Source organism: Eptatretus burgeri, chromosome 1 (genome assembly GCF_056783735.1).
Source record: "Eptatretus burgeri isolate ZD-2024b chromosome 1, Ebu_testis_v1, whole genome shotgun sequence".
In the NCBI taxonomy this organism is placed as follows: domain Eukaryota; kingdom Metazoa; phylum Chordata; class Myxini; order Myxiniformes; family Myxinidae; genus Eptatretus; species Eptatretus burgeri.
The window spans coordinates 109,102,363-109,130,184 of NC_140961.1; the positions used below are offsets into that span (position 1 = coordinate 109,102,363).

The 27,822-nt window shown below is 41.4% G+C and overlaps 1 protein-coding gene across 7 annotated transcripts in view; it reads left to right on the forward strand.

Moving 5' to 3' along the window:
- ANKS1A (ankyrin repeat and sterile alpha motif domain containing 1A) overlaps positions 1-27,822 on the forward strand; it is a 178,563-nt gene that overhangs the window by 107,989 nt on the left and 42,752 nt on the right. The gene's annotated exons all lie outside the window — the stretch shown is intronic.

Genomic DNA, 27,822 nt, shown 5'->3' on the forward strand with positions numbered 1-27,822 from the left:
TAAAATGGTGATTTCAGTTAATACAATGGCGATTTCGATGAAACTTGGTTGGTAGGTTCATACCATGACCTAGTTGTGTGCAAATGAGAACCGTTGCTATGGACCAATCCGTTGCCAAGCAACGGGACTTTGAAATTTTTGAAAAATCATAAAAAAGTTATTTTTTCGAAAATCAAAAATCGGGCCACGAGCGACTGTGGGCAGTACATTCAGCCATATTGTCAAAAATTTCCAGCCGGATCCGATGAAAGCTGTCGGAGAAGATAGACTTTGAATGAACCCTGGTCGAAAATAATAAAAAAACGAAGTTCGTTATATCTCAGAGACTATGAGTCAGATATACATGAAACTGGAATGGTAGGTTCATGGTATGTCCTAGTTGTGTGTGAGAAAGAACCGTTTCTATGGACCCCTCCGTTGCCTAGCAACGGCCGACTACCCATGTCCACCTACCGGCTTGTGTGTTTGTTTGTAGGCACGATAACTCGAGAAGGGAAGAAGCTATCAATGTCAAATTACACCACGTGATTCAGGAGGGTGATGGCTAGCGCTGACTAGATTTTGGTCAAAATCGGTCAAAGGTCAAGGTCACAGTGAGGTCAAACATAATTCCGTAAATTCATTTGGAGAAATGGAGTAATTTTGCTTCGGTCGACGTTACGAGTTTGTTTTAACTTCGATTTTAATTTTTTCTTCGGTTTTTGCGATCGCTTAGGACGTTTAACACTCAGTTGTCGAAATTCTGGTAAAAATCGGATGTTTTTGAGACGTTTTAAGATTGTATAAAAAATATTTCACTCTCCCGTCACGGCTCGTCACGTGGTGCAGCGCGCTCGAGCAGACGCGTCGTTGAGTCACGTAAAGGTTTTGCGTGTGCGCGCTGATGGTGTTTTCGATAAAGATGGTGTTTAAAAGTCATTTTTTTATCCCAATAAAGGTTATCGTCGCATGCCTGACTCGCTAAGCCGTCGGATTATGTAAAGATTGTTGGTGGATGGCCGAATAGTACGGTTTTGTGACTTTGATAAAATAATATTAAATAATTGCGTGGAGAAATGGAGATTTTTGCTTCGGTCGACGTTCGGTCACAAACAGACAAACAGGGGTGAAAACATAACCTCTGTCCACCTTCTGTGGTGAAGGTAATAAATGTAGGAGTTCTAAGTACATGCAGATGCTGAAAACAGAATTTTCAAGGCATTATTAATTACGATTATTAAATTTGGTAAGGATGTGCAAAGTGGTGATAGAGCTCGTCTCAAACTGGACAAAGAGACGGATACTATCATTTTATTTCTTTATATTTGCTCAAAATGCTCATTGAACAAGCTCAAATGAGCTAAGATCATCGTCCTCTTAATGATTATGTCATAAAAACGAATATGACGTCATTGTGATGTATCAGGTTTGCGATAAATTATCTGTGCTAATGCCCGGCTTGATTCCCGCAAACAAAATTCAAACGGCTTGCCTAGTTTCGGAGATAATGGTATAGGCGATTTCCATTAGTGGCGATATTATGACGTCAACTTTTTTTCTTGGAAGAATTTCCAAAATCGGAGATGGTTACTGCCTGCGCGTGGGCTTTCTGCATATACATGGCAAGTTTCACGAAGATCCGATGAAAACTCTGGGTTGTGAAACAAAAAAATGTCAAAATATAGGAATGACGTCATAAAAATTGATATGATGTCATAGTGATGTATCATATGTGCGGTAATTCATCTCTGCTCATGCCCTGTTCGATTCCCGCAAACAGAATTCAAAAAGCTTGCCTAGTTTCGGAGATAATGTTTTAGGCGATTTCCATTAGCGGAGATATTTTGACGTCATAACTTTTTTTTTCTAGGAGGAATTTTCAAACTCGGAGATGGTTACTGTCTGCGCAGGGTATTTTTACATATATACGCCAAGTTTCAGGAAGTTTCGATAAAAACTGTAGGCTGTGAAACAAAAAAGTCCACAAGAAGAAGATGAAGAACAACAACGAGGATCTAAAAATAATTGCCTTAATATGAGGAGTTGGGTATTGTATCTTTGGCTTGAAGTCTGATTTGAGACCTCATGTGAAAACTTTTTTTTTTTCTTCTGGCATTCTTGCTATGAGGCTTCTGGTTGTCCAACGACTGTGAGTATTAATGAGATGGATTATTAATCAGAGTATTGAGATCTCTGTTCTTCGAAATATGATTAATGAGAATGAGCCCTTAGTTGGAAGGTTTGACCAATTCCATAATCCAAATTTGTGAATTAATGCTTTTAATTTTTTTGAAGTCACAAATAAACATGCTCACCAATTTTTGCAACAGTCTCATCTATCTATGGCCACACACTTGTGAAAGTTGTCTTCGTAAATTCTGAGCAGTTTGAATACAATTCCAAATTTACACATTGCTCACCATATAGTTAGATCACAGGGAAATGAGCATACTCCTGCACAAATATCAGGTGCACGACCTTGGGAACAAACTCTCTTTCCTGTGATTTTGGGAAATATTTTGACATCTGTTGTTGCTGATTTGCAAATTTATTACCCCACGCACATGAAGCGAAAAGCTGGGTTAAGCAGTTGGTTCACGCCTGTCCGTCCATCCATCTTCACATGTCGGTTTATTTATGATTGGGGAACAACTTTATTCCAATTGATATTCTTGTTACATTTGTGTTAGATTTTCAACATGAATCGAGAAAACGCACCTGTAGTTTAACAGTAGTTTGGCTCTGAACTCATCCCAATCGCACATGCACAGAGAGGAGTGAGATTTTCTTTTACTCTGTCTGCCTGCCTAGCAGTTAAACCGGATTGAAAATCATTCCAAACAAGAAACTGCTGTTTTTAGGGACGTCATAAAGGATGCAAACAACTGGCATGAAGAACTAATGAAACGTGTTAAATAAGGTGGTGTAAAAGACAGTGTCAACAGTGGTTAACTTCTGGAATTTTTTTTAACACGACCTTTTAAAATCATTATTAGCCCCTGTTTGGATTTGGTCCGAAACAAGGGCTAATGGATTTGGTCTCGATTTCCGTGTGAATGTGTGCATCCACAACCATATCTCGGACATGTATGGACCAATTATATTCATACTTGACACAAAGACAACATATGATGGTATGCATATGCACGTCTTTTTTTTTTGTTGTTGTTGTTGACGACAGATCCAACTGGCGGCCATTTTAGTTGTAAAAAAAAAACAAAAAAAATCCACGGTGTCGAACATGTCCTCAACCATTTCTCGGACATGCATTTACCGATCTTGTTAAACCTTGGCATACAGGTAATGAAGGCTTACAAAAGCACATCTTTTATTTTATTTTATATCAGATCCAAGATGGCTGACTGCCGGCAATTTTAGTTGTAAAAAACACCAGATGTTGAACATGACCTCAACCATTTCTTGGACATGCATTTAACGATGTTCAAACTTGGCACAAAGATGAGGAATGATTGCTTACATAGGCACGTCATTTATTTTTGAGATCAGATTCAAGATGGCCGACTGGTGGCCATTTTGTTACTTAAATGTGTCCCCAACCATTTCTCAGATATGGTCCGGTTTTGTTCAAACTTGGCACAAACACATGACATGATGGCGTACACATGCATCTTACTTTATTTTGAGATCTGATCAAAGATGGCCAACTGGTAGACTGGTGGCCATTTTAGTTGTACATAACTGGCTTAGTCCTTTAACTCTGTACAGCAAAATTACTGAAATTATGGGAGCTATAACATTTTAATCTGGGAGCTAACAGAGATTTGTATTACATCTTGAGTACAAAAGGTTTGAGTGCTAAACTCATCAGATGGTGGGATGGGGACCTCCGAATGACTATTCTTAACTTTTCCAATTGGTGCATTAAGTAGGGGACGCTGCTTGAAGTACCCCCCAAAGTCAGTTTGAATTACATTTTTGAGTACATCGATCAATCTGGTGCCAAAAGTTTAATTTTGTCACTGTGATTACATATCTGCCATTCTTAAGTGACGACTTTGGTGCAAAACGCATAAAAGAACAGCCTAAAGAGGGCGCTACTTTCACATTTATATCACATTTTGAGTACATTAATGAGACTTTGTGGCAATATTCTTTTGACCTTCCTAATGAACGATAGGATAGTGCAAACACCAGCCTGAATGAGTGTAGTTACGAGAAGTTCATGAAGACATACCGACCAAAGGGAAATGGAAAAAAACCTACTCGCCAATTTGAGGGGCATGGATGCAAGTGGGCGACCACCTTGCGAAGATGAGCTCAATACTCACATTAAGCGTGCTTCCTTTGTTGCCAACATGTGGGCAAGAGCAGATTAAAATCGTATAGAGCAGCATCCCACTGAAGAAAATGGCTGGCAGTTAGTTGATGACCATTACAAACCGGTTTGGTTCGAAGGGGAGCAACTTCCCGAAAGCCTTATCCCAGAGACAGAGGAATTGGAAGCAATGGACAAGTAAGAGGAGGATGACATGGAAATTGCATCTTCAGATGAAGATGACAGTTCTGATGAGGATGACTAGAATATTGTGACAGACAGGCAGGCTGAAACTATAATTATACCAATACTAATAAATACTAGTGAACTCATGATTATAGACATATTCACAGTATGGGAATATAACTTTTGCCGAACAGTATGTGTGTCACTCATCAGCAGTTTTGATGTTTTGTCTTGTAAGTTTTAGCCATAGATTGATATCATTTAAAAATTTCGCATGATATCGATATAGATATCAAAAGGTAGTCATAGTTGACACATGACGAAAGTTTGGTTTCCAAAGAGCATAACCACTTGAACATCAGCTTGTTAGTGTCCTGTTGCAACATATAATTAAACACAAATGTTTTACCACAATAGCTACTTAGTGGATGCCCTCTTGCCAAAAGCGTGAAACATGAGACTAGAAAAACTGTTTAATTTTTCATGATCCATGATTCTTGTTCTATATGCATTGAATGTGTTGGAAAAATGCCAGGTTCAATTACTTTTACTGATCACTGATGTTCCTTTTATGTATCGATGGCAGATCTACATGTCACACTTGATTTTAATCATCAAAATATACGTAGTTGATAGAAAAGTTAAATTGATAGTTTCTTTGTTCTTCTATTCTATCACAGTCAAATTTTAAGTCATTCTATATGTTTTAAATCTTTAATGTCTTAAAAATATACATGTTCTTATCATGTTACCAGACAACATAAATATGATTTCAACCATAATTTACCATAATTTTCTTTAAATTCAGAATGTAATGCAAAATTTGATATTTGATAGAATCTTGCACATTTTACTGGCTTAATTACAAGGAACAATATAAATATTCGATATGAAATGATCTTTGTTTCACCATGACCTGCTCTCTATTGATCTAAATTTCCCAGAAACAGGTATTTGCCTGTGACCCCTTCTTAAATGGGGTTTGCACCAAAAGGGTCACTTAAGGATTACTGATCCTTCATTAGGAAGGTCAAAATAATATTGCCACAAAGTTTCATTAATGTACTCAAAATGTGATATAAATGTGAAAGTAGCGCCTCCTTTAGGCCGTTCTTAAATGCGTTTTGCACTAACCTCATCACTTAAGAATAGACACATCTGTAATCACAGTGCCAAAATGAAACTTTTGGCACCAGTTTGATCGATGTATCAAAAATGTAATTTAAACTGACTTTAGGGGGGGGTGGTACTTCAAGCAGCACCCCCTACTTAATGCACCAATTGGAAAACTTAAGAATGGTCATTCGAAGGTCCCCATCCCACCATCTGATGAGTTTAGTTCTCAAACCTTTTGTACTCGAGATGTAATACAAATCTCTGTTAGCTCCCAGATTATTTTATGTCTTTTTTGCTTGTTTTATTTCAATTGAATTATTTATTTGAACACTGCACAGGATAAGGTGTTCTATGAACTCTGTAGTTTTTCATGTGATCATTCGCTTATCTTTGCTTTCACCTGAAAATATGTTTGGAAATAGTGTGGCTTTTACGATATGGCGAAATCGCGAGCATATACAAGGTGGTTTTGCCCTCAGTCAGCATTCTTTTCTTTTTCTCTTCCTCTGCACCAGCAAAGTAGCTTATACAGGACTATTTCTTCCTTATTGTGAACTCAAATGAAGTCTCATGTGTCTGATTGGTCGAATGCCGAGTAATCTGAATCATGATGTGGCCAATCAGCTGTTTGTGCACTCAGTCTGAAGCAACAGTTTGTGCATTGATAACAGGAATACTTGATTTTTACCTCTGCCACCGAAGGTGGAAGGAGGTTATGTTTACACTCTCTGTCTGTCTGTCTTTGTACAGGACATCTCAAAAAGTTATGGGCCGATTCGGATGAAACTTGGTGGACAGGTTGGGTGTGTGTGTGACAAGGATGCAATGATTCGATTTTGGTGAAGATACGATTCTGGATCTGGATATACGAATTATTTATTTTTTAAAGTTATTCTTCACCATTGAGAGATAGCGCCAAAAATGATGTATAGCATGTTGTTTCAAAAATGTATTGGGCCCGATGTGTTATCGTGGAGGTATGCGCTCTAGCGAGTGCCCTTCTAGTTTGTTACTTACAAAATCTAAAGATTTCGTAAGTATATTGATGACTTCCATCATCTGTTTGTTTTTGTTTGTGAGTGTGTTTGTGAGTGTGTTTGTGTGTGTGTTTGTTTGTTTGTAGGCACGATAACTCGAGAACAGAAGAAGCTACCATTGTCAAATTACACCACGTGATTCAGGAGGGTGATGGCTAGCGCTGATTAGATTTTGGTCAAAATCGGTCAAAGGTCAAGGTCACAGTGAGGTCAAATATTCGATTTTTGATGGTTTGGTACAGATAACTCGAGAACGGAAGAAGCTACCAATATCAAATTACACCACATGATTCAGGAGGGTGATCGCTAGTGCTGATTAGATTTTGGTCAAAATCGGTCAAAGGTCAAGGTCACAGTGAGGTCAAACATCCGAAACATTCGATTTTTGATGGTTTGGTACAGAATCATCGTAGAAACTTCTGGTTTGCGTCGCTACCTTCTCCAGATACAGCTTTTATTAGACAAGGTCAGAGGTAAAGTTGACGATTTTGTAAGTACCAGTCTATGACTGCTTGTTTGTTTGTTTGTCTGTTTGTTTGTTTGTCTCTTTGTTTGTGTGCAGGATATCTCAAAAAGTTGTTTACGGATCAGGATGAAATTTTGTGGACATGTTGGGTGTGTGACAAGGACGAATTGATTAGATTTTGTTGAAGATCCGGATCTGGATCCGAATACTAGTATTTTTGAAGTGATTCTTCACCGTTGAGAGATGGAGCTAAAAACGATATATAGCACGATATCTCAAAAAAGTATTGGGCCAGATATGTTCTCGTGGATCAGGCGTTGCGTGGCAGAGGTATGCGGTCCACTGAGTGCCCTTCTAGTTACCTTTGTTTTCTCTTGCTGCTGTCTTCCTCATGTGAACCTTACAATTTTTAAGGTGTCAATCCAGTTGACCTTTTTCTGCTGCTGGTCATGGTATTTTTGTGTAAAAAAACAAAAACAAAATCATCTCTCGCAGAACAGTCAGCCTCACCAGTGCTGCCCTCCGGAGATTTATTCACGGATTGATTCGTTTTGATGCTGCCTTTTCACATTTGATTCATTTGGGTGGTTCAACCCACTCATTACCACTAATGACTTTCAGAGGTTATGAGTGTACTTGCCTTTGCCAACTTCTCTTTCTTATATTTTCCATTTTGAGTTTCTTTTCCTAGTTCTACATCTGTTTATTTTTCTGGTTGTACCTGCAATTTCTGGCAGAAATATCTCTATCGTCTTGTAATGTGCGTTGGTCTCGTATCATTCACGTGAGGAAATGGTCTTGAACAACCAAGTAAAGGTGAAGCATGCTTTTGTAAATGTACATCATTATTTCTTGCACACTGTCCCTTTTGGGTGGTGGTTCAGAGACTTTCTGCTCTGTGGACATACCTTCTTCTCAGAAGATTTATTTATTTCTTTTTTTGGGTTCAATTGCTCTTTTGTTTCAATGAATGCCACCAACACGCAGGAAAACCGCTGAGATGGAGTTTGGCATCCTCCACCAAAATTAATCATGACTAGAAATTAGAAAAGCTGTGGATTCAAGGACTGCAGCTAACAACCACCGTTTGTGTTTTGTTTTTTGTTTTTTTAATTTAGAATCTCTTTTTTTCTTTCCCCTTGATCATTATGACTGAATGTCGTGCTTTTGCAAACACGGCAATGGCCCTTCACCAAAATACAGATAATGCACTTCATTTTGACCCACTCTGCCTGCAAAACCCTCTCCTTTATACTCACCGCTACTTGCTAATACCTTCCCTTAAACTCTTGGATTACTTGTTTCCTTAATGCAGAATGCCACTGTGGTAGTAGTGACAAATTCCTTTTAATAATCTCATTGGAAGTCACCATCTATCAAGGAAATGTCCTGAGACCAGTCTTCTTGACCTTGACATCATCTCCTCCTCTCTCTCCCCTCTCTCTTCCCCTCTCTCTCCCCTCTCTCTCCCCCTCTCTCTCCCCCCTCTCTCTCCCCTCTCTCCCTCTCTCTCCCCCTCTCTCTCCCCTCTCTCTCCCCTCTCTCTCTCCCTCTCTCTCTCCCCTCTCTCTCCCTCTCTCCCCTCTCTCTCTCTCCCTCTCTCCCCCTCTCTCCCCCTCTCTCCCTCTCTCCCTCTCTCCCCTTCTCTCCCCCTCTCTCTCTCTCTCTCTCTCCCTCTCTCCCCTCTCTCTCTCCCCCTCTCTCCCCCTCTCTCCCCCTCTCTCCCCCTCTCTCCCCCTCTCTCCCCTCTCTCCCTCTCTCCCCCTCTCTCCCCCTCTCTCCCCTCTCTCCCCTCTCTCCCCCTCTCTCCCCTCTCTCCCCTCTCTCCCCCTCTCTCCCCTCTCTCTCTCTCCTCTCTCTCTCCCTCTCTCTCCCTCTCTCTCTCCCTCTCTCTCTCCCTCTCTCTCTCCCTCTCTCTCTCTCTCCCTCTCTCTCTCCCTCTCTCTCCCTCTCTCTCCCCTCTCTCTCTCCCTCTCTCTCTCCCTCTCTCTCTCCCCTCTCTCCCCCCTCTCTCTCTCCCCCTCTCTCTCTCCCTCTCTCTCCCCTCTCTCTCTCCCCTCTCTCTCCCTCTCTCTCCCCCTCTCTCTCCCCCTCTCTCTCCCCCTCTCTCTCCCCCTCTCTCTCCCCCTCTCTCTCCCCCTCTCTCTCCCACTCTCTCTCCCACTCTCTCTCCCACTCTCTCTCCCACTCTCTCTCCCACTCTCTCTCCCACTCTCTCTCCCCCTTCTCTCTTCCCCTCTCTCTCCCCCTCTCTCTCCCCCTCTCTCTCCCTCTCTCTCTCCCTCTCTGTCCCTCTCCCCCTCCTCTTCCCCCTCCCCCTCCCTCTCCCTCTCCCTGGACAAACCTATAAAGCACCTTGTTGATTGCACTTTTTTTTTCTTGACACCTCACAATAGGCTGTCCACGATTTATTTGTGTCTACTGACCCAATGACTCCTGGAAGTTAGCCCACCGAGTGCAAAATGCCCTCAAGTGCCTCTTAAAGCAGTCGCACCGTACGTGTGCTGTTTTATTTATTTTTTAACTTGTACAAACCTTCTCACATATTTTTGAAGTCAGAGGTGGAATCCATCCATCCGTCCATTCATCCATAGGGACCACACTCTGTAGAGAGCGTTGGTGCTGCCAAAGCCGTCTCCTGGGCTATTGGACACAATCCTGGATGGGTCGCCACTCCAACACAGGATACCAACAAGATGGCATTCATTTTGCCAACCTCGGAGGGATGACAGGCAGAGTCAACCCCACCTGTTATTAATTCAACAGCAGAGTGGGATTTCAACTCAGGATCCAAGGATCCTAAGCCCACCACGAAAACCATTAAGCCAACACCGGGAATAATCAAATATCAGGTGGTTTTTATTTTTAATTTTATTTTGTATACAATGTCGAGGCTCGTATAAGAGCTAACACACAGAACATATAACAACGGGAGCAGGAGACAGGAGGGGTGGGAGAGGGAAGCACAAAGCATTGTTAGGTACCATTAAAAATCGGGGGCACAAATTGTTGAAAACCCGACAACAGCGATAAGCCTTCTCCGATCCTCCAAGGGGAAGCTTAATTACATGTGAATATTAAGTAAACTCCAGCAAGTTATCTTGTTTCTGTGCCGCTCACCACGTACTTTGTTTAATTCTTTGAATAAATCGATCGAATCATGAAATCGTATTATCCTTTCCATTTACTGGTAATGGAGCAATAGAAAGGGTGTTTGGGAGGGGTAGGAGTGTGTGGGGTGGGGGGGGGGGGTGCGACAAACCAACAGCAAGGTTGAGAGACCAAGGAGAGGGAAAAACTGGAAACCTGGAAATAGGTGAGCTTGGGGGGGGGGGGGGGGATTAATGGGGTTAGACAATATATCATGGTTATGAATGGGGGATGAACAGATGATGGTGAACACCTTTCTTGAATGGTGTTGAACAGCTGTGTTTCATCCCTGATTTGGAGAATGGATAACATGAAAAGGTTTTGCACATAAAATGTTTTAAATCGATGAAAATGGTTGTCACAAGGTTCATACTTTCATGATGGTAGCTCTCTGACAACTCTTGCAACGTCCTGTGCCTGTTTGTGAAATCTTCCTTGACCCGAGATGCTAACCTCATGCACTTCATTTTCACCCGATGTGCCCACAAAACCTTCTCCTGGTTTTTATCTCTTTCCAGAGTTTTGATGGGTAACAGAAACAAAAAAAAAGGATGAAATTAGTGGTTCACATAACTTGCCTCCATTACTAAATAGTTGATTTATACAGCACATTGCAGAGATGAGACCAATAATGTGATTCGTTGATTATTTCACATTAACCCCCTGCTCCCCCCCCCCCCCCCAATTATACAGTTGTTTCTCTCGCATCGTATTTTGTTCAAATTTGTCGTCCCCTCCAACACTTTTCTGCATAACACACAGACACAGACACAGACACAGACACAGACACAGACACAGACACAGACACAGACACAGACACAGACACAGACACAGACACAGACACAGACACACTCTTACTGGAAGTAACAGTGATCAACACTGATTAGCACCGTGGTGAAATTCCTGCCCATATGACTTAAAATAAGCATCGTTCTATGCACGCTTTTAATGGCTTTGTTCATTCTCATATTTCATTTGAAATGTTTATAAATACATTGTACTTGCTTGTTTGTGCACATCATTTTGAATTGCTACTTCAAAGAAATGCCAAATCCTTTGGAAGTAAATGGCACTCGGCCATTGAACAGGATGATCCAATGTGTATGTGGTTCGAAATTATGCCAAATTGGTTTTTGTGTGAGCAATTCATTTTTCATTTATTTTGGTTTCAATATTAACATCCATAATGTGACTCTTGGGGTCCAGAGAAGATATTTTGGATGAAAGCGAAGGTGTGTGTGCGTGTGTGTGTGTGTGTGTGTGTGTGTGTGTGTGTGTGTGTGTGTGTGTGTGTGTGTGTGTGTGTGTGTGTGTGTGTGTGTGTGTGTCAGCGTGCGTGCGTGGGGGCGTGCGTGAGTGCGTGCGTGTGTGAGCGTGTAATTTTTATATATGTATATATATATATATATATATATATATATATATATATATCTATACATATATTTATGTATATTACAGTCTCTAAGGCTCCCAGTGGAGATGGCCACACGCATATGGACATGCAGATGAAAAAAAAAAAATATATATATATATATATATATATATATATATATATATATATATATATATATATATATATATATATATATATATATATATATATATATATATATATATATATATATATATATATATATATATATATATATATATATATATATATATATATACACGACGGTTGGTTCGCTCAGGGGTCTCTGCCGACTTTCTCAAAGTTAGGTTTCCGGTCGTGATTTGTCACATTTCAACTGTTTATTTTGTTACGTAGATGTTTAATGTGTGTTCCTAGTTTGGTTTTGTTTCAAAAATTGTGCTATTTTGTGAGTTTTGGTCGAGCTTGTCTCACCGGGTTTACTTGAGGCAGACCCGTCTTTCCCGCCGAGTGTACGATCGTTTTTATTTGTATTTTCTCCCGATTACCATCAGTTCCTTTTTCCCCATTTTTCCCACCATGCTCCATCTATGCATAACTACACCCTCTGTTTGTTGTCTTCAAATAAAAAAAACAACAAAAAAACCTGTATATATTATATATATATATATATATATATATATATATATATATATATATATATATATATATATATATATATATAGAAAAATAAACACCTGTACGGAACTTGCAATGCATGTACGTTTTCCATCAATCGTCCTGTTTTTTTCCAACTTCAGTACCAATTCACCCCTCTCACCTCTCCCTCTCAAAGCAACCGTCACACTCTTCCCCCTCCAAGCTTCCCTCTCACCTTTTATAAAAAAAACTCCCCACTCACCCTTCTCCCTCCATTCACCCCCTCACTCACCCTCCTCAAAGATTCCCCTCTTCACATCCACAAAGCTGCCTCCTTCCCCTGCCCTCTATCCTCCATCTCATCACTCCACCTCCTAAAATCCTCAACTGCCTTTTTCCCCCTCTCCTATTACTCCCCACTTATCTCAACCCAGTACCACAGAGCCTTTTCTCCTCCTAATCCAGCCCCTCCCCAAGCTCTTCTGCAATCCCCCACACTCTTTCAACAACTCTCCTTACCTCCCTCCCCCATCTTCCCTTGCCCTACCCTCCACCTCAGCTGCCCTCCCCCTCCCCTCCTTCTTCCTTAACATTGTGGACCTCAAACATCCAGGGCAAACCTGACATCTTTCCATACAGGTTGCCACTGACAAACCAGACATAATCTGCCTAACAGAAGCATTCCTCCTTCAAGACGTCTCTGACTCCCAAGTATCTCTACCTGGTTACTCCCTCCTCCGGTATGACAGACCTGAGCCTCGTCCTGGCAGTGGAGTTGCTCTCTTCATCTAAGACTCTATTCCTCACTCACCATGCACTGCCCTCTCTCCCCCACACCCCCAGGAATACCTCTGGCTACGGCTTCCCTTCCAATCCCACCTCATGTTTATATGTGTACTGTACCGTGCACCAAACAGTGATGACTCCATTTTCACCTGAAATCTGAAAACATTGACCAACTTCTGTCCTATCATCCAAACTCTCTCTTCCTCATATGTGGTGACTTCAGTTGTCATCATGCTAATTGGTTGGGTGTGGGTACCTCTCTCACCTGTCAAGGCACTTCAGCAAAAGCTTTCTGTGACTCCTTGGGACTTACTAAATCGGTCAACTTCCCAACCCGGATCTCAACCAACGGTACTTTATCTCTCCTGGATCTGATTTTTACATTTCCCTGAAAATATCTGTTGTTCTTCCTCCACTCCAATCGGTTCATCTGACCACAAGCTTGTCAAAGTAGACAACTCTCTGGCTGTTCTTGGAGAACCACCTCAGCACTGTTGTCTTGTTTTTCACTCAAGCCGACTGGCAGGGTCTCCAAGCAGCCATCAAACTTCTAGACTGGTCTCCCATCGCTGCTTTCTCCAACATCAACTCGTACTGAGAATTCTTGCAAAGAATCTCTCTCTCTCTCTCTCTCTCTCTCTCTCTCTCTCTCTCTCTCTCTCTCTCTCTCTCTCTCTCTCTGCCTCTCTCTGCCTCTCTCTGCCTCTCTCTGCCTCTCTCTGCCTCTCTCTGCCTCTCTCTGCCTCTCTCTGCCTCTCTCTGCCTCTCTCTGCCTCTCTCTGCCTCTCTCTGCCTCTCTCTCTCCCCCTACCCTTCCTCGCCCCCTCCCCCCCATGGTTCACTGAAGCTTGTGGCGAGGCAGCTGTCTTGAAACAACTTGCCTGCACACTCAACTGAGGGTAATCTCAGTTATTTTCATAAAGTTCAGAACAAGTGTGTGTCTACCCTCAGGGGAGCCAGGAAACAACATCTTTCGAATCTCAAGTCTGAACTCTGAAACCTCTCAAACCTCTCTCTCCTCCGAATCCTGGTGGTGTCTAATCAAATCTGTTTCTGGAGTAAGTTCCCCCTCCATCCCCTCCCTTACCTCAAATACGGAGACCACCACATCCGATCAGGATGAAAATTTTTGAGGGTGAATAGAAAAAAACAATTGATGACATCATCAGTCACGTGGTTTGGCAGCCATCTTTTTTTTTCTTTTTTTTTAACCTCCTCTCTGATCCTCTCTGAAAAAAGCAGACCTCCTTCAAGGCGTCTCTGACTCCCAAGTATCTTTACCTGGTTACTCCCTCTGGTATGACAGACCTGAGCCTCGTCCTGGCGGTGGAGTTGCTCTCTCTCTTGGATCAAAAATCCTCTCTGAAACTGCTGAATGGATCGAGGAGAAACTTTACAGCTTTGACCACCTATCCAAGAGGTAGAAAATGTTCCACTTATGATGTCGTAGGTCACATGGTTTGGCAGCCATATTGGATTTACCCTAAAACTTCTTAAAAATTTATTCTCCATAACGGCAAGACAGATCGAGGGGAAACTTCACATAAATGTCCCCAAGCCATTGGGATACCAGGGTGTTTTCAGATAGGTCACATGGTCTGGCAGCCACATTGGATTGAACAAAAATCTTTAAAAAAATTATTTCTCTTGAACCGCTTCATCAATCGACGTGAAACTTCACAATTTTGATCTCGTTGTGATGGGGAATGTAGGTTTTTAATTTCAACCTGATCGGACGCATAGTATGGCTGCCAGAATTATTTATTTTTTGAATCTGGATTCTTTTTTTATTTTTTATAATGTTTGAATAAGGCTCACTTGACTGTGCCTGAATGGGTTTGAGGGTAGAGGAGTAGCAGCTGAAATGCAAATCCTATCCAGGCTTCTCCTGATGACTTCATCTTTGCTTTTTGCTTGTTCTGGTTCCTTCTGATTACTCTAAAGCAGGACTGTACCTATTTGGTCTTGCATTTGATTTGAATTGAATTTATTTTAATCTCATTCTAAATTCTATTGAATAATAATTAAAAAACAACATCATGGGTCAGCGTCAGGTGTCCAATCAAAGCAGGTTTGCATCAAAGCGGAATGTCTTGGTACCCGCTCATCACTGCCAGCAGATATAAAGTGGCATTTCCAATTATGTCTCTTATTAATCACGTAATACACCAGAATACAAATGCCACACAAAATACACCATGCAAAACATGTTCTGGAAAGGGTCTGCAATCTGTGTTTGCTCTTTTGTATTATTGTAGAGGTTTATCTTATTCCTGACATTTTTCCTTCAGTTGATTAGTGTGCATGTGGTGTACGGTCGATTATCCACTTCCGAAGCTTGCTTGCTCTCCTGGTTAGTTGCCACGTAGCATGCTTTCCATTCGATTGGTCAGGACTTTTGTGAAGTGTGTGTGTGTGTGTGTGTGTGTGTGTGTGTGTGTGTGTGTGTGTGTGTGTGTGTGTGTGTGTGTGTGTGTGTGTGTGTGTGTGTGTGTGTGTGTGTGAGAGATCATATATATACTGTATATATACACACACACACACAGCTCTGGAAAAAATAGACCACTCCAAAAAAAAATTAAATCATCATCTCTACATGTATGGCAGCCATTCCATTCCAGTGTCTGTTGAATTCCAACACAGGCACACCTCATTCTACTTAGTGAGGTACTGATTAGGTGATCACCTGAACCGAATCTTACTTAACAAGGAAAAGTAGAAAAACCACTACTGTGGTCATCACTATACTCTTGCAATTGGACCAGCTGGATGGCAAAAACGGTGCTAGTAGTACCTCAAAATTAATTGGAATCAAAAAAATAACTATTGACCATGCCAAAACAGTTGAAAAGTTTTGAGTGAGGAAAAGAAGAGTTCAATTCTGGCTTTATTGGCAGAGGGATACAGTGAGCGTCACGCTGCTTCCATCCTTAAAATTTCAAAGACGGCGGTTCATAAGAACAAGGTCAAGCAGTAGACATTGGGGACAACAAAGCTACAGACTGGCAGAGGGTGAAAACGACTTTCCACTGACTGGGATGACCGCCAACTCATTCGAATGTCACTCAACAACCGAAGGATGACATCAAGTGACCTACAAAAAGAATGGCAAACGGCAGCTGGGGTGAAGTGCACGGCGAGGACGGTTCGAAACAGGGTCCTAGGGGCAGGGCTGAAGTCGGGCAAAGCTAGAAAAAAAGCCCTTCATCAATGAGAAGCAAAGAAGAGCCAGGCTGAGGTTTTCAAAACACCATAAGGATTGGACCATAGAGGACTGGAGTAAGGTCATCTCCTCTGATGAGTCCAATTTTCAGCTTTGCCCAACACCTGGTCGTCTAATGGTTAGACGGAGACCTGGAGAGGCCTACAAGCCACAGTGTCTCACACCCACTGTGAAATTTGGTGGAGGATCGGTGATTATCTGGGGGTGCATCAGCAAGGCTGGCATCAGGCAGATTTGTCTTTGTGAAGGACTCATGAATCAAGCCACGTACAAGGTTGTCCTGGATGAACACTTGCTTCCTTCTGCTCTGACAATGTTCCCCAACTCTGAGGATTGGTATTTCCAGCAGGACAGTGCTCCATGCCACACAGCCAGGTCAATCAAGGTGTGGTTGGAGGACCATCGGATCAAGACCCTGTCATGGCCAGCCCAATCTCCAGACCTGAGCCCCATTGAAAACCTCTGGAATGTGATCAAGAGGAAGATGGATGGTCACAAGCCATCAAACAAAGCCGAGCTGCTTGAATTTTTGTGCCAGGAGTGGCATAAAGTCACCCAACAGCAATGTGAAAGACTGGTTGAGAGCATGCCAAGACGCATGAAAACTGTGATTGAAAATCAGGGTTATTCCACAAAATATTGATTTCTGAACTCTTCCTAAGTTAAAACATTAGTATTGTGTTGTTTAAAATTGAATATGTACTTGTTTTGTTTGTATTATTTGAGGTCTGAAAACACTGAATCTTTGTTGTTATTTTGACCAGTTGTCATTTTCTGCAAATAAATGCTCTAAATGACAATATTTTTATTCGGAATTTGGGAGAAATGTTGTCAATAGTTTATAGAATAAAACAAAAATGTTCATTTTACTCAAACACATACCTATAAATAGTAAAACCAGAAAAACTGATAATTTTGCAGTGGTCTCTTAATTTTTTCCAGAGATATATATATATATATATATATATATATATATATATATATATATATATATATATATATATATACATATATATATACATATACATATACATATATATATATATATATATACATATATATATATATATATATATATATATATATATATATATATATATATATATATATATATATATATATATATATATATATATATATATATATATATATATATATATATATATATATATATGTTTGAAAGTAGGCTGTTGGACGATCGTTCTTAAGATCTCATGTGTCTCCCTTTTTGAAGAGGATAATCATGTTGGCTTCTTTCCATTGCTTGAGAACTGTATGTAGTTTCGGAAGCTGGACTGTGATGGTGTCTCTCCTTCCATAATTGTGTCTATTAATATTGTTAGGGTTGTGGAAATTCGCATTACACCATAAAGGGTCCTCAGGTGAGATATATCGGAAAGTTCATGTGTAGTTAGCCCAAACCCGTTGTATAGAGGGAATATGTGTGATTCATCCGGGCTGCGACGCTTTGAGTTAGCCATTTTTCTTTCTCTATTGTTATTTTGGACCATGAAGCCACCAACAACTCAAACACCACCACCCTTGCCCCTTTACCTCCACAACTCCATCCCGCAAACATGGCTTCACCGCCATTCCCAAACGACGCCCGCCAACCACCAAACCACCACAGCAAACCCCCCACCACCTTCGCCTATCTCCTTCTACAACCATCGACCACACCACCAGTCAACACCAAACGTCGTGCTGTCCAGGGCCCGTTCGGTAATTGATGCCGAACGCGTCGAGCCGCGGGTACGAATGCGTTCCTCTCAGGGAGAAATTCGGATCAGGAAGGGTTCACGCCCCTTTTTCTCCGTCCAATGGGCGCGCGTCCGGCGGTATGGCCCCGCCTCCAAGCGCGATGAATGTGGATTCTTCACGGGAGAGAATTCGGATCAAAAGAGGCTCACGTCCCTTTTTGCCACACCAATGGCTGAACAGAGGGTGGCGTGGCCCCACCTCCAATCGCGTTTTGATCCTAAAATCCGCATATGGGCTTCTCCTCTGGTCTATGAAGACGCGAGCACAAGGCGATGCGCGCTGTTCGGATCGAGTGAAGACAGAGTGTTCGGGTAGAGTGAAGACGGAGGTCGTTGTCGAGGTTGGAGAATTGTAGTGTGGTGTTGTCTCGTCGCTGGTCGCTGGGCTCATCTCGTCGCTGGGTTCGTCTCATCGTGGAATCGACCCACCTTCGCTCTCACAAGCGACCAAGCCAGCCAGCCATTCCCCTCGCTTGACCCTGAGCATCAACAATTCCTCCCCCCCCATCTGCACTGAGATAGTGCCGTTCCTTCCCCACCCTAACCGTGGTGCCGACCCAACCGTGCTGGCGCGGAGCACGCTGGAGAGGGCTCACCGACCACGCCAGGGGCATGGAGTCGGGGTGCAGCTGCGTGGACGTTGAGGCTTGCCCGCCATCGCGTCACGAGGACGCGGGTAAGACCTTTTCGGTCTCGTGGACCTGGCCGCTCCTCCAGGCTCCGCGCACATTTGGTCCACGGACCTGTCTGCCTCCTTGCCTATGAGGGTGGCTTTCGTTTACTTTGCTTTTGAATGAATGCTGTGGCGCCGTCCGACAAGTATAATTGTTTAAGTGTTGTAAATAATTATAATCGGTAGTAGTGCTTTTCCTTTTTCTGCATTTTGTCTTGACTGTTACATGTGCATTACTGTATGACTGTGAATACGTGCTTGTCTGTGTGTGTGTAATAAAGTGCTTGCTTGTTGAACTGTTTCCCGTTTCGTTGCGTCTTTTTCCCTTATTTGAAAGCTCCATCTTGCATCACGTAAGGGATTGGTAGTGGGTTTAAAATACCCGGTAACTAATCTGAACCGTCAAGGTCGACGATAACTCCGCTCGGTTATCCCTGTAGTACGGAACGAGCCACTTAAGCGGTTCGTGTCCGGAGTCGACCTGTGGCGTGGTACAACTCCTCGGTACGCTATCCACGCGAGTACTTAGGTAAATTGACCATTCGGCGACCGGACCCTATTTCGCACGGGTGGAATGCGGACTGAGTTGTGGTGAGGTTAAACCCCCACCCGTGACTGGCTCCTGGCGGTAGTTCCCGGAGGGTCACGACTGAATTGTCCGTTCCGGTGGGCGAGGCGGCTGCTATTAGAGTTATGCGGTCGCTCGCACGCCGGACGGGCCAAAATTCGTAACAATATGTTATCCAGCCCTCGTGCCTTTCCTCTTTTCATGTTTTGTAATGCAGGTTTAACTTCCCACCTTGTGACGTCTGGTGTCTCTTCGGCTGTTATTTGATGCAACTCTTCAACCCCTCTGTCACTGGTAAAGCTGTTCATAATATTCTTGCATTCGTTGTCGTGTTTTGTCTTGATCTCCAATTTCATGTCCATTTTTGTCGAGCAGTGTTATGATCTTTTCTTTGCCATCATATCGTTATTTAAAAATTTTCTTATTTTTGTCTCCTTCGGGCTTTTGTTGTCTTCTTTCGCTTCCTTTATCTTTTGAGTGTTATATTTCCTGATGTCTTCTTTTTGATTGTTTTACATGTTTCTACGTGGACATAATCCACATTTTGAATTCCAATTCCATCGCTTTTCATTTCCCTTCTCTTTTTCGTAAGTTGGTTGGTACTTTCTGAAATTTTGGATCGGGCCTATCTGCTCCTTTCTTTCTTTACCTGCTGTCTTCAATGCACTTTCTTGAATGATATCAACTTTCCGATTGTTCCACGTATCCAGGCCAGTGTCTTCCTCCTGAAGTGCCTGGAACTGTTTTTTGTGCTCAATTCGAAAATTTTCTTTTGAAACTTTTCTTGATCTGCTTTCCTGTGTTTTTTCTCTCAACAGTTTGTCTCTCTAATCTGATACCAATCTTTATTTTGCATAAAATCATTCTATGATCACCTCCTGTATTCACTTGATTTAATACTTTCACGTCCTGGACAATGTTTAGAAAGTTTAATTTGGTTATTTTAAGATGAAATCGATCTCGTTTTTTGTTTGTCCATCTTGAGTTTTCCATGTCCATCTTCTGGATGTACTTTTCTTGAAGAATATGATACTTTGGTTGTATCACTGAAACCTGATTTTATGTGGTGTAACGGTGTAAGCATTAATGTTTTATTTTGTGGTTTAACCAAAGTATCATCTTGAAGAATGAATCCATCCTCAGTCCTGACATATCCTTGTAACCATTCAAAATTGAGAGAATGGTGGTGGCTTCTGGGAAAAGTAAGTTTGAAAACCTATGAAAAGCGTACGTATATGTCCAGACGACGCATCAAGGCAGACGATGTGATGACAAGCGGCGGGCTGTTGAACATAAACGTGTGCTCTGTACGTGAAGTACCCCATGCTCGTTTTTCTTTTGCCCTTTTTTTTCTACCTTCGTAATGTCCCCTTGTCCGATCACATTTTGTTAAGACTGTACAAACAACCAGTGAATAACTAATTAAAAATGGGGTTAAATCCCCCGGAATTACTGATTTGATGATTCACCTCGAATGGGCGTATTTTGGTATGACTTGTAATAAATCCTGCTCCGCTGTTCTTGCTCCCTCTCTGTCTGCCATATTCAGTGTGCCCTCCTCGTTTGACAGCCTCCCCTTTACATGGAAGTCAGTAAATGTCACTCCAGTCTCCATGAAGGGTGCGTAAACAGACCCTATCAACTATAGGCCAGTGAACTTACTTTCAATTACAAGCAAAGTCACGGAATCCATCATTGCTTCTGATGTCAAATATTTCCTGTTGTCAAACAGCGTGATCTCTGACCATCAGTTTGAACTCTGTCCCAGTCACTCAACTCTAGACATGTTTCTGCTCTTCCCTGAGCAATGGTTTAAGACCCTCAATCTCAAAAAAGAGGTTAGGACCATCTTCTTGAACCTATCTCGGATGTTTAACCGAGTCTGGCATCCTGCTTTCCTTGCCAAGTTCTCTTCCTTTCGCCACCTTATTTCCTGAATTTCTAGCTTCCGCCATTCAAATAGCAAACATGTTGGCATCTCGAGAAGTCTCTCTACCCCTTTCCCAGTGGATGTTGGAGTTCCCGTGCAGTGTTTTAGGCCCAGTCTTCTTCCTCGTCTGTATAAATGACTTCTCCAATGCTCTGTAAAAACCCTTTCTTCCTTTTTGCAGATGACTCCACATTTTGTCATGCAGCACCCCATCCCTCTGCTCGGCAGATAGCAGCTGTGTTTTTCTGCTGATCTGTAAATGATTCGACTCTTGTCTGATGCACGGAAAATGTCTTACAATCCTGGAAAATCTCAGTCACATGTGTTTGCTCCAGAATGATCGTCCAATTCACCCACCTGTCTATTTCCATGGTTATCCACCGGAAGAGGTTCAGCCTCTTGAACTTCTCGGTCTCATCATTAGCCATGACCTTTCATAGGCCAACCACATAGTAAAGCTGGCCTCCAAAGGCAGTCACAGACTGAGCATCCTCCGTTGATCCAAGTATTTCACTGGAAATCAGAACTACATAGTCTACAAAGCTTTTGCTCCTAGCTCAACGGAGTACTGCTTTAGCTGTGGGCTGGCACACCAGCACCACATCTGCCTCTTCTGGATTCTGTTGAATCTCCCACGTTAAGGCCAAATCACAATGTGTATTGCTTTCCCATTGCAGGCAGTTTGGTGGTCTCTGCTTTCGACCATCTATTCCCCAACATTGCTTCCTCTGCTCTCAGTGTGTTGTGATTTCGTTTTAATCTGCTGTTTTAAGTCCCCTCCATAACTGATCCCACCTCCCCTAATCTTCATCACTTCCATATATTTCTGAAGCCTTTTCATTTCCTCATTTATAATGCAAATAGCTTTTCTTTGTTCTTCTAACTTCTTTGCCCAGTTACCTGTGCAACCATCTAAGTAATCCTGTGCGAAACCTCGAATACATATCATAGCAAAGTTATCTTCTTGCTTAAAATGTTAATCAGAACTGGACGAAAGTACTGATGGTTCGGCTTGACCTCAATTCTATGTCATTACGACGAGGAGTCAAACTTTTCCTCCTTTTCAAAGGGGTTCAGTCTAACGTACGATTGCTGTTCCAATTATTTTCCAATAGTGAAAGGTGATGGCAAAGCGGCATCAGAAACTCGTGCACCACTGGGAACCAGTATATCACAATGGCTGGGAAACGGCATTGAAAAGGACGACCATCTCCGCTAAGTTTTGTTCCCATCGGACCATTGCTTTATCGTTGGGGGGTGGGGGTGATGGTGACCTTTAAACCCCACCCTACCCACACCCCCCGACCCTTCTCTCTCCAGTATTTCCTTTGATTTATACTTTTTTTTTTCCTGGTTACCTGAATGTAACAAACAAGGAAGATTGAGAAAGAGAAATACAGGAAATATATTCTTGTATTTTCCTCTTTTGATGTGAAGAATTGATGTAAAGTATAAATGTTTTGTGCAGGTATTGAGACTGGAAGAGCAGAATGATTGTGAAGAATGGATCAACAAAACAAAAGGGGGCAAAGGGAAATGGGGGACAACAATGAATTGTGGAAGCACAGCAGCAGGAGAGGAATTTCAAGATAAGGGTGGGAACAGCTTTACAATGGGCTCTGCAAAATAATTGGTAATGGGGGACTCACTGTGAGGTGTAGGTGAGCAGGAGACTTGATATCCTGTTTGGAAGAGCTGGAGACAATGGAATGAGGAGGATAATTCCGTGAGCAAGGAGAAAAGGGTATGAATGAATGAGTGGAGGTGAGAAGTGAGTTTAGACTTGGAAGAAGTGATATGGGAAGAGATTCAGGCAGAATGTTTATGATCCAGTGGAGCAGGAGCTTGGTGAAAAGGATAGAAGGCAGGATGAGAGAGAGAGAGAGAGAGAGAGAGAGAGAGAGACAGAGAGAGAGAGAGAGAGAGAGAGAGAGAGAGAGAGAGAGAGAGAGAGAGACAGACAGACAGACAGACAGACAGACAGACAGACAGACAGACAGACAGACAGACAGACAGACAGACAGACAGACAGACAGACAAGAATTGGGCCAACAATAAAAAAAAAGTGCAAGGCCACCAATCTGTTCACAGTGAACTCAAATTAGACCCTGAGATTCTGCTTCCTGACATGAGATCCCAGAGAAACGGAGGACCTTAGACTATAGGGCTTCCTGGGGGTGGGAGGGAAAAATTGTAAGTGGCAGCACCTGTCCCCCAATGTCTTGCCAAAAAATTGATGCATTGCTGTTAGACTTATTTGCGTCGCTGGGAATATAAAAATCGATTTTACATTGCATTCCAAAATTCGATAGCAAAAGGTGATAGCAAAGTGGATGCCACAAATCCTTGAAGGAGAGAAGGAATTGAATGAGCTTGCTCTGTCAAAATCTTACTTCAACATGTACATCAGGAAGGAGACCACCTTTGAGCTATATATATATATATATATATATATATATATATATATATATATATATATATATATATATATATATATATATATATATATATATATATATATATATATATATATATATATATATATATATATACATGTGTGTGTGTGTGTGTGTGTGTATATATATATATATATATATGTGTGTGTGTGTGTGTGTGTATATATATATATATATATATATATATATATATATATATGTGTGTGTGTGTGTGTATATATATATATATATATATATATATATATATATATATATGTGTATATATATATATATATATATATATATATATATATATATATATATATATATATATATATATATATATATATGTATGTATATATATATATATATATATATGTATGTATATGTATATATATATATATATATATATATATATATATATATATATATATATATATATATGTATATATATGTATATGTATATAATTTTTTTTCATTGATCAAACATGCTGTTCGTCTGGTGGGAAAATTACTAACAATTTGCATCTCCCAATCTGCATGGTGGATCATACTTTGCCATTCGTGTTTCCATTTAAATTTATTTGTGCATTTTTGAGTGCAGAATTCTCGGTTCATGAAGAGGCTAAATGACAAGGGCAACATTTTCACAGATTGATGTACAGATGATCAAAGAGTACGCAAGATGTTACTCATGTGGATAAGTGGCAGGAAGTAAAGAAGTGAGGATGTGGTAAGCAAACCGTCGAAGAGAGCATGGGCAGGTATGGAAGGAAAGTATGATGTTATGACTGGCAGCAGTCTTCAGGGAATGGAGGAAGGGATGAATGAATGGGGGTGAGTGTTCAGGTTAGACTTGGAGGATGATTTCCAGGTTTGGTGTTCGAGAAAAATGTGGTTAAGCAGGCTGGAGAGGACAGAGGGACCAGAAGGTGGGTGGAGTGAGACGATAGAGTCCACAAACTTTCCTGTTGTGGATGAGAGGCAGACTTGGGTCTTCGCCTCCTGTAAAGGCATGCTGATAACAGGTATAACCTTGGATTTGATTACCACCAGGGGAGCAAGGTGGAAAGCAACTGCATCAGCCCAGATTTGGAACCCTTTACCCGTGATACTTCAGTTGAAGGCCTTGTACACTGTAACAAGTTCCAATATGTCTGCCGTCGAAGCCAGAACACCACAGCAATACAGTCCACCAAAGAAAGGTGTTGACACATTGTCAGGCCACGAAGTTCCAGCGACCGCTCGATAAGGGGTTGGCCAAAGAAGTAGACAGTGTGGTTTGAAAGACGTTTCCTGTGGATGGACAAAGTGACAGCATGGAGTTTTGCTGTGTTGACAGATATAATGGCCAAAGTAATTTTCATTGGTCGTGAAGTTCACAGAACATTAATCTCAAATGAAAAAAATTGAGCAACCCTTTCTCTGGAGAGCTTTTCTGCCATTGTTAATTTAGAAAAATAAACCGGCAACTTGTCATGGTCCTTGGAATACGGAATTTTAATAAACGCAGATGTCTCTGCTGTATGAGGCTCAACGTAATATCAGTCAAACGGACTGCTGCATTGTGTGTTGCCATTGAAAATTATTTTCCGATTGGAATATAACTTTAATTCTAAGTTGGCCATATGTTGTCCATTCTTTTTTTGTTCTGGAAATATCTTTGAGATATTCCTAAATAGATGTGAACAAGTCCTGAGGTACAGTGTTTAAAACATTGCCCCAGTCCACTTGGTTTACAATCGGGTGTAGTGGTGGCCTCATGATGACACTGGACCGGCATTTCCGGCGTTGTTGATTCAAATCTACCTGAAGTCAGCAATATTAATGATTTTCACGACAAGTTCCTGTGAAATGTAGTTCATTTGGGACAACTACCATGTGGATATTGGGTTGTCGAATAATAAAACCCAGGGGTCTGAGCAATGATCTTCAGGGAGGAGGAAATCTGCCTGCTTCACTTGGTCTCAGCTTTGTGTGGCACGAGTCCAGACTTTTGTTTGACTCGTGCCAACAGGGCTACTTGGGATGGGTACTTGAAATTGCTGATTATGAAAAATTCATCACTGGTTCAATACCACTGATCGGATTAACACAAAATTCTACGGTTTATCGAGCTGCAGTTCAAACAAAATGGGGGAATATTTTACCCCTTTCCCTCAAGTGGTTCCAGACACCCCTTTTCTACCACTCCATTGGTTCATTTTTTTTTTTTTTTTTTTACGTCTCTGAGGCTTATAGAGGAGCTGAAACAAAAATCACACACACCTTCAGACAGATACATAACATAACTAGAATGGTACTTTGTAGAGCACATACTTCCACCAGGTTAAACAATTTACGCTTTACGTCCCACTGATCAGCCAGAACTGCATCTGGACCTGAACCAAAATCTAATCGGCTTCATCCTGTCACCTTAAAAAAGGTGTCACCCCTTCTTTATCTTTACACCCCCTTCCCCCTTCTTTATTTTTACACCCCCTTCGCCCTTCCACAATATGTAGATGAATTGTTTGGCCAATTACATTGTCTCGTTGTTATAGTCACATATTTACCCTCACCTAAGGAGAGGGTATTGAATTTGGGATTGTTTGTTTGTTTGTCCGTACAGAACTTGAGTGTTTTTCCACGCAACCACCTCTCAGATCGAGCCAAATTTTTCACCAAAAGGAGTGACTACTCAAATAGAATGTAGTAGTGATAATTATGACGTCATGGGTCATGTGGTGTGGCATCCATGTTGGAAGAATGGAAAAAAAAATTGGACCTCTGTATCTGTGAAACCGCACAAAGAAAATATTGAAACTTGGCACATAGCAAGTACTCCTCATGGGGAAAAAGTGTGATTTTTTGTTTAAATGACGTAATGGGTGCCTACGTTTTGACGTCATAATTGCACATGTGGAACGCTATATCTGATCAGTGTGAAAATTTGAGGGTCATCGTGAGATAAAGTGATCCACAGAAAAATTTTGATGACATCATCAGTCATGTGATTCTGCAGCCATATTGTTTAAAAAAAAAAAAAAAAAAATCCTTCAAAAATCTTGTCTGAAGTGACTGAACAGATTGAGGTGAAACTTTACATGTATGACTACCAATCCATGATAAACAAAAGGTTCACACATATGACGTCCTCTGTCACATGTTTGTCAGCCACATTGGATTTATCATAAAACCTATTTTAAAAATCTTCTTCTCCAGAACGGCTGGCCAAATCGAGGGGAAACTTCTCACACATGTTCCTAAGCCATGGGTGTACAAGTTTGTTCAGGAATAATTGATGTCACATGGTTTGGCAGCCATATTGGATTGAAGAAGAATATTAAATAATGTTTCCTCTGGAACCGCTTAACCAATCGACGTGAAACTTCACGCTTATGATCTCGTATCGATGCGGAATACAAGATTTAAATTTCAACTTGATCGGGTGCAAGGTCTGGTAGCCAAAATTATTGATTTATTTATTTTTGAATAAGGCTCACTTGGCTGTGCCTGGATGGTTTTGAGGGTAGAGAAGTAGCAGCTGAAATATGAATCATATCCAGGTTCCTCCTGATGACTTCATCATTGCTTTTTGCTTGTTCAGGTTCCTTCTGATTCCTCCAATGCAGGACTGTACCGTTTTTGTCTTCCATTTGAATTGAATTGAATTAATTTTCATCCCATTCTAAATTCAGTTGAATAATAATAATAAACGTCATGGGTCTGGGTCAGGTGTCCAATCAAAGCGGGACGTCTTGGTACCCGGTGATCACTGCCAGCAGTTATAAAGTGGCAGTTCTTATTACATCTCTTATTAATTACATAACACACCAGTACACCAGCACCACACTAAACAAGTCCTGGTGAGGGTCTGATATCTCCGATTGTTATTTTTCTTGTTTAAATATTATTTTTGTTCCACACAATTTCACTTTTTTGTTCATCGTTTATTATCTCCCACCAACCAACGAAGTTGGCGGGGGATATAGAAATGAGTTCCGTCTGTCCGTCCGTCACATTTAGTTTCCGGAGCTTAACTCCAAATCCCCTCAAGATATCTTTACGAAATTTGGTACGCATATCAAGCAATTGGTGAACTCGTACCATTTTATGTTTACAGATTTAAAAAAATTTTTTTTACTCTGGTGGGGGATATCGAAGACTTTGTCTTCAACGGATGCGAGCTCCCTTTCACTTGCATTGCATTAATATAACTCTCCATTGCCTTTTCAAATTTTCAG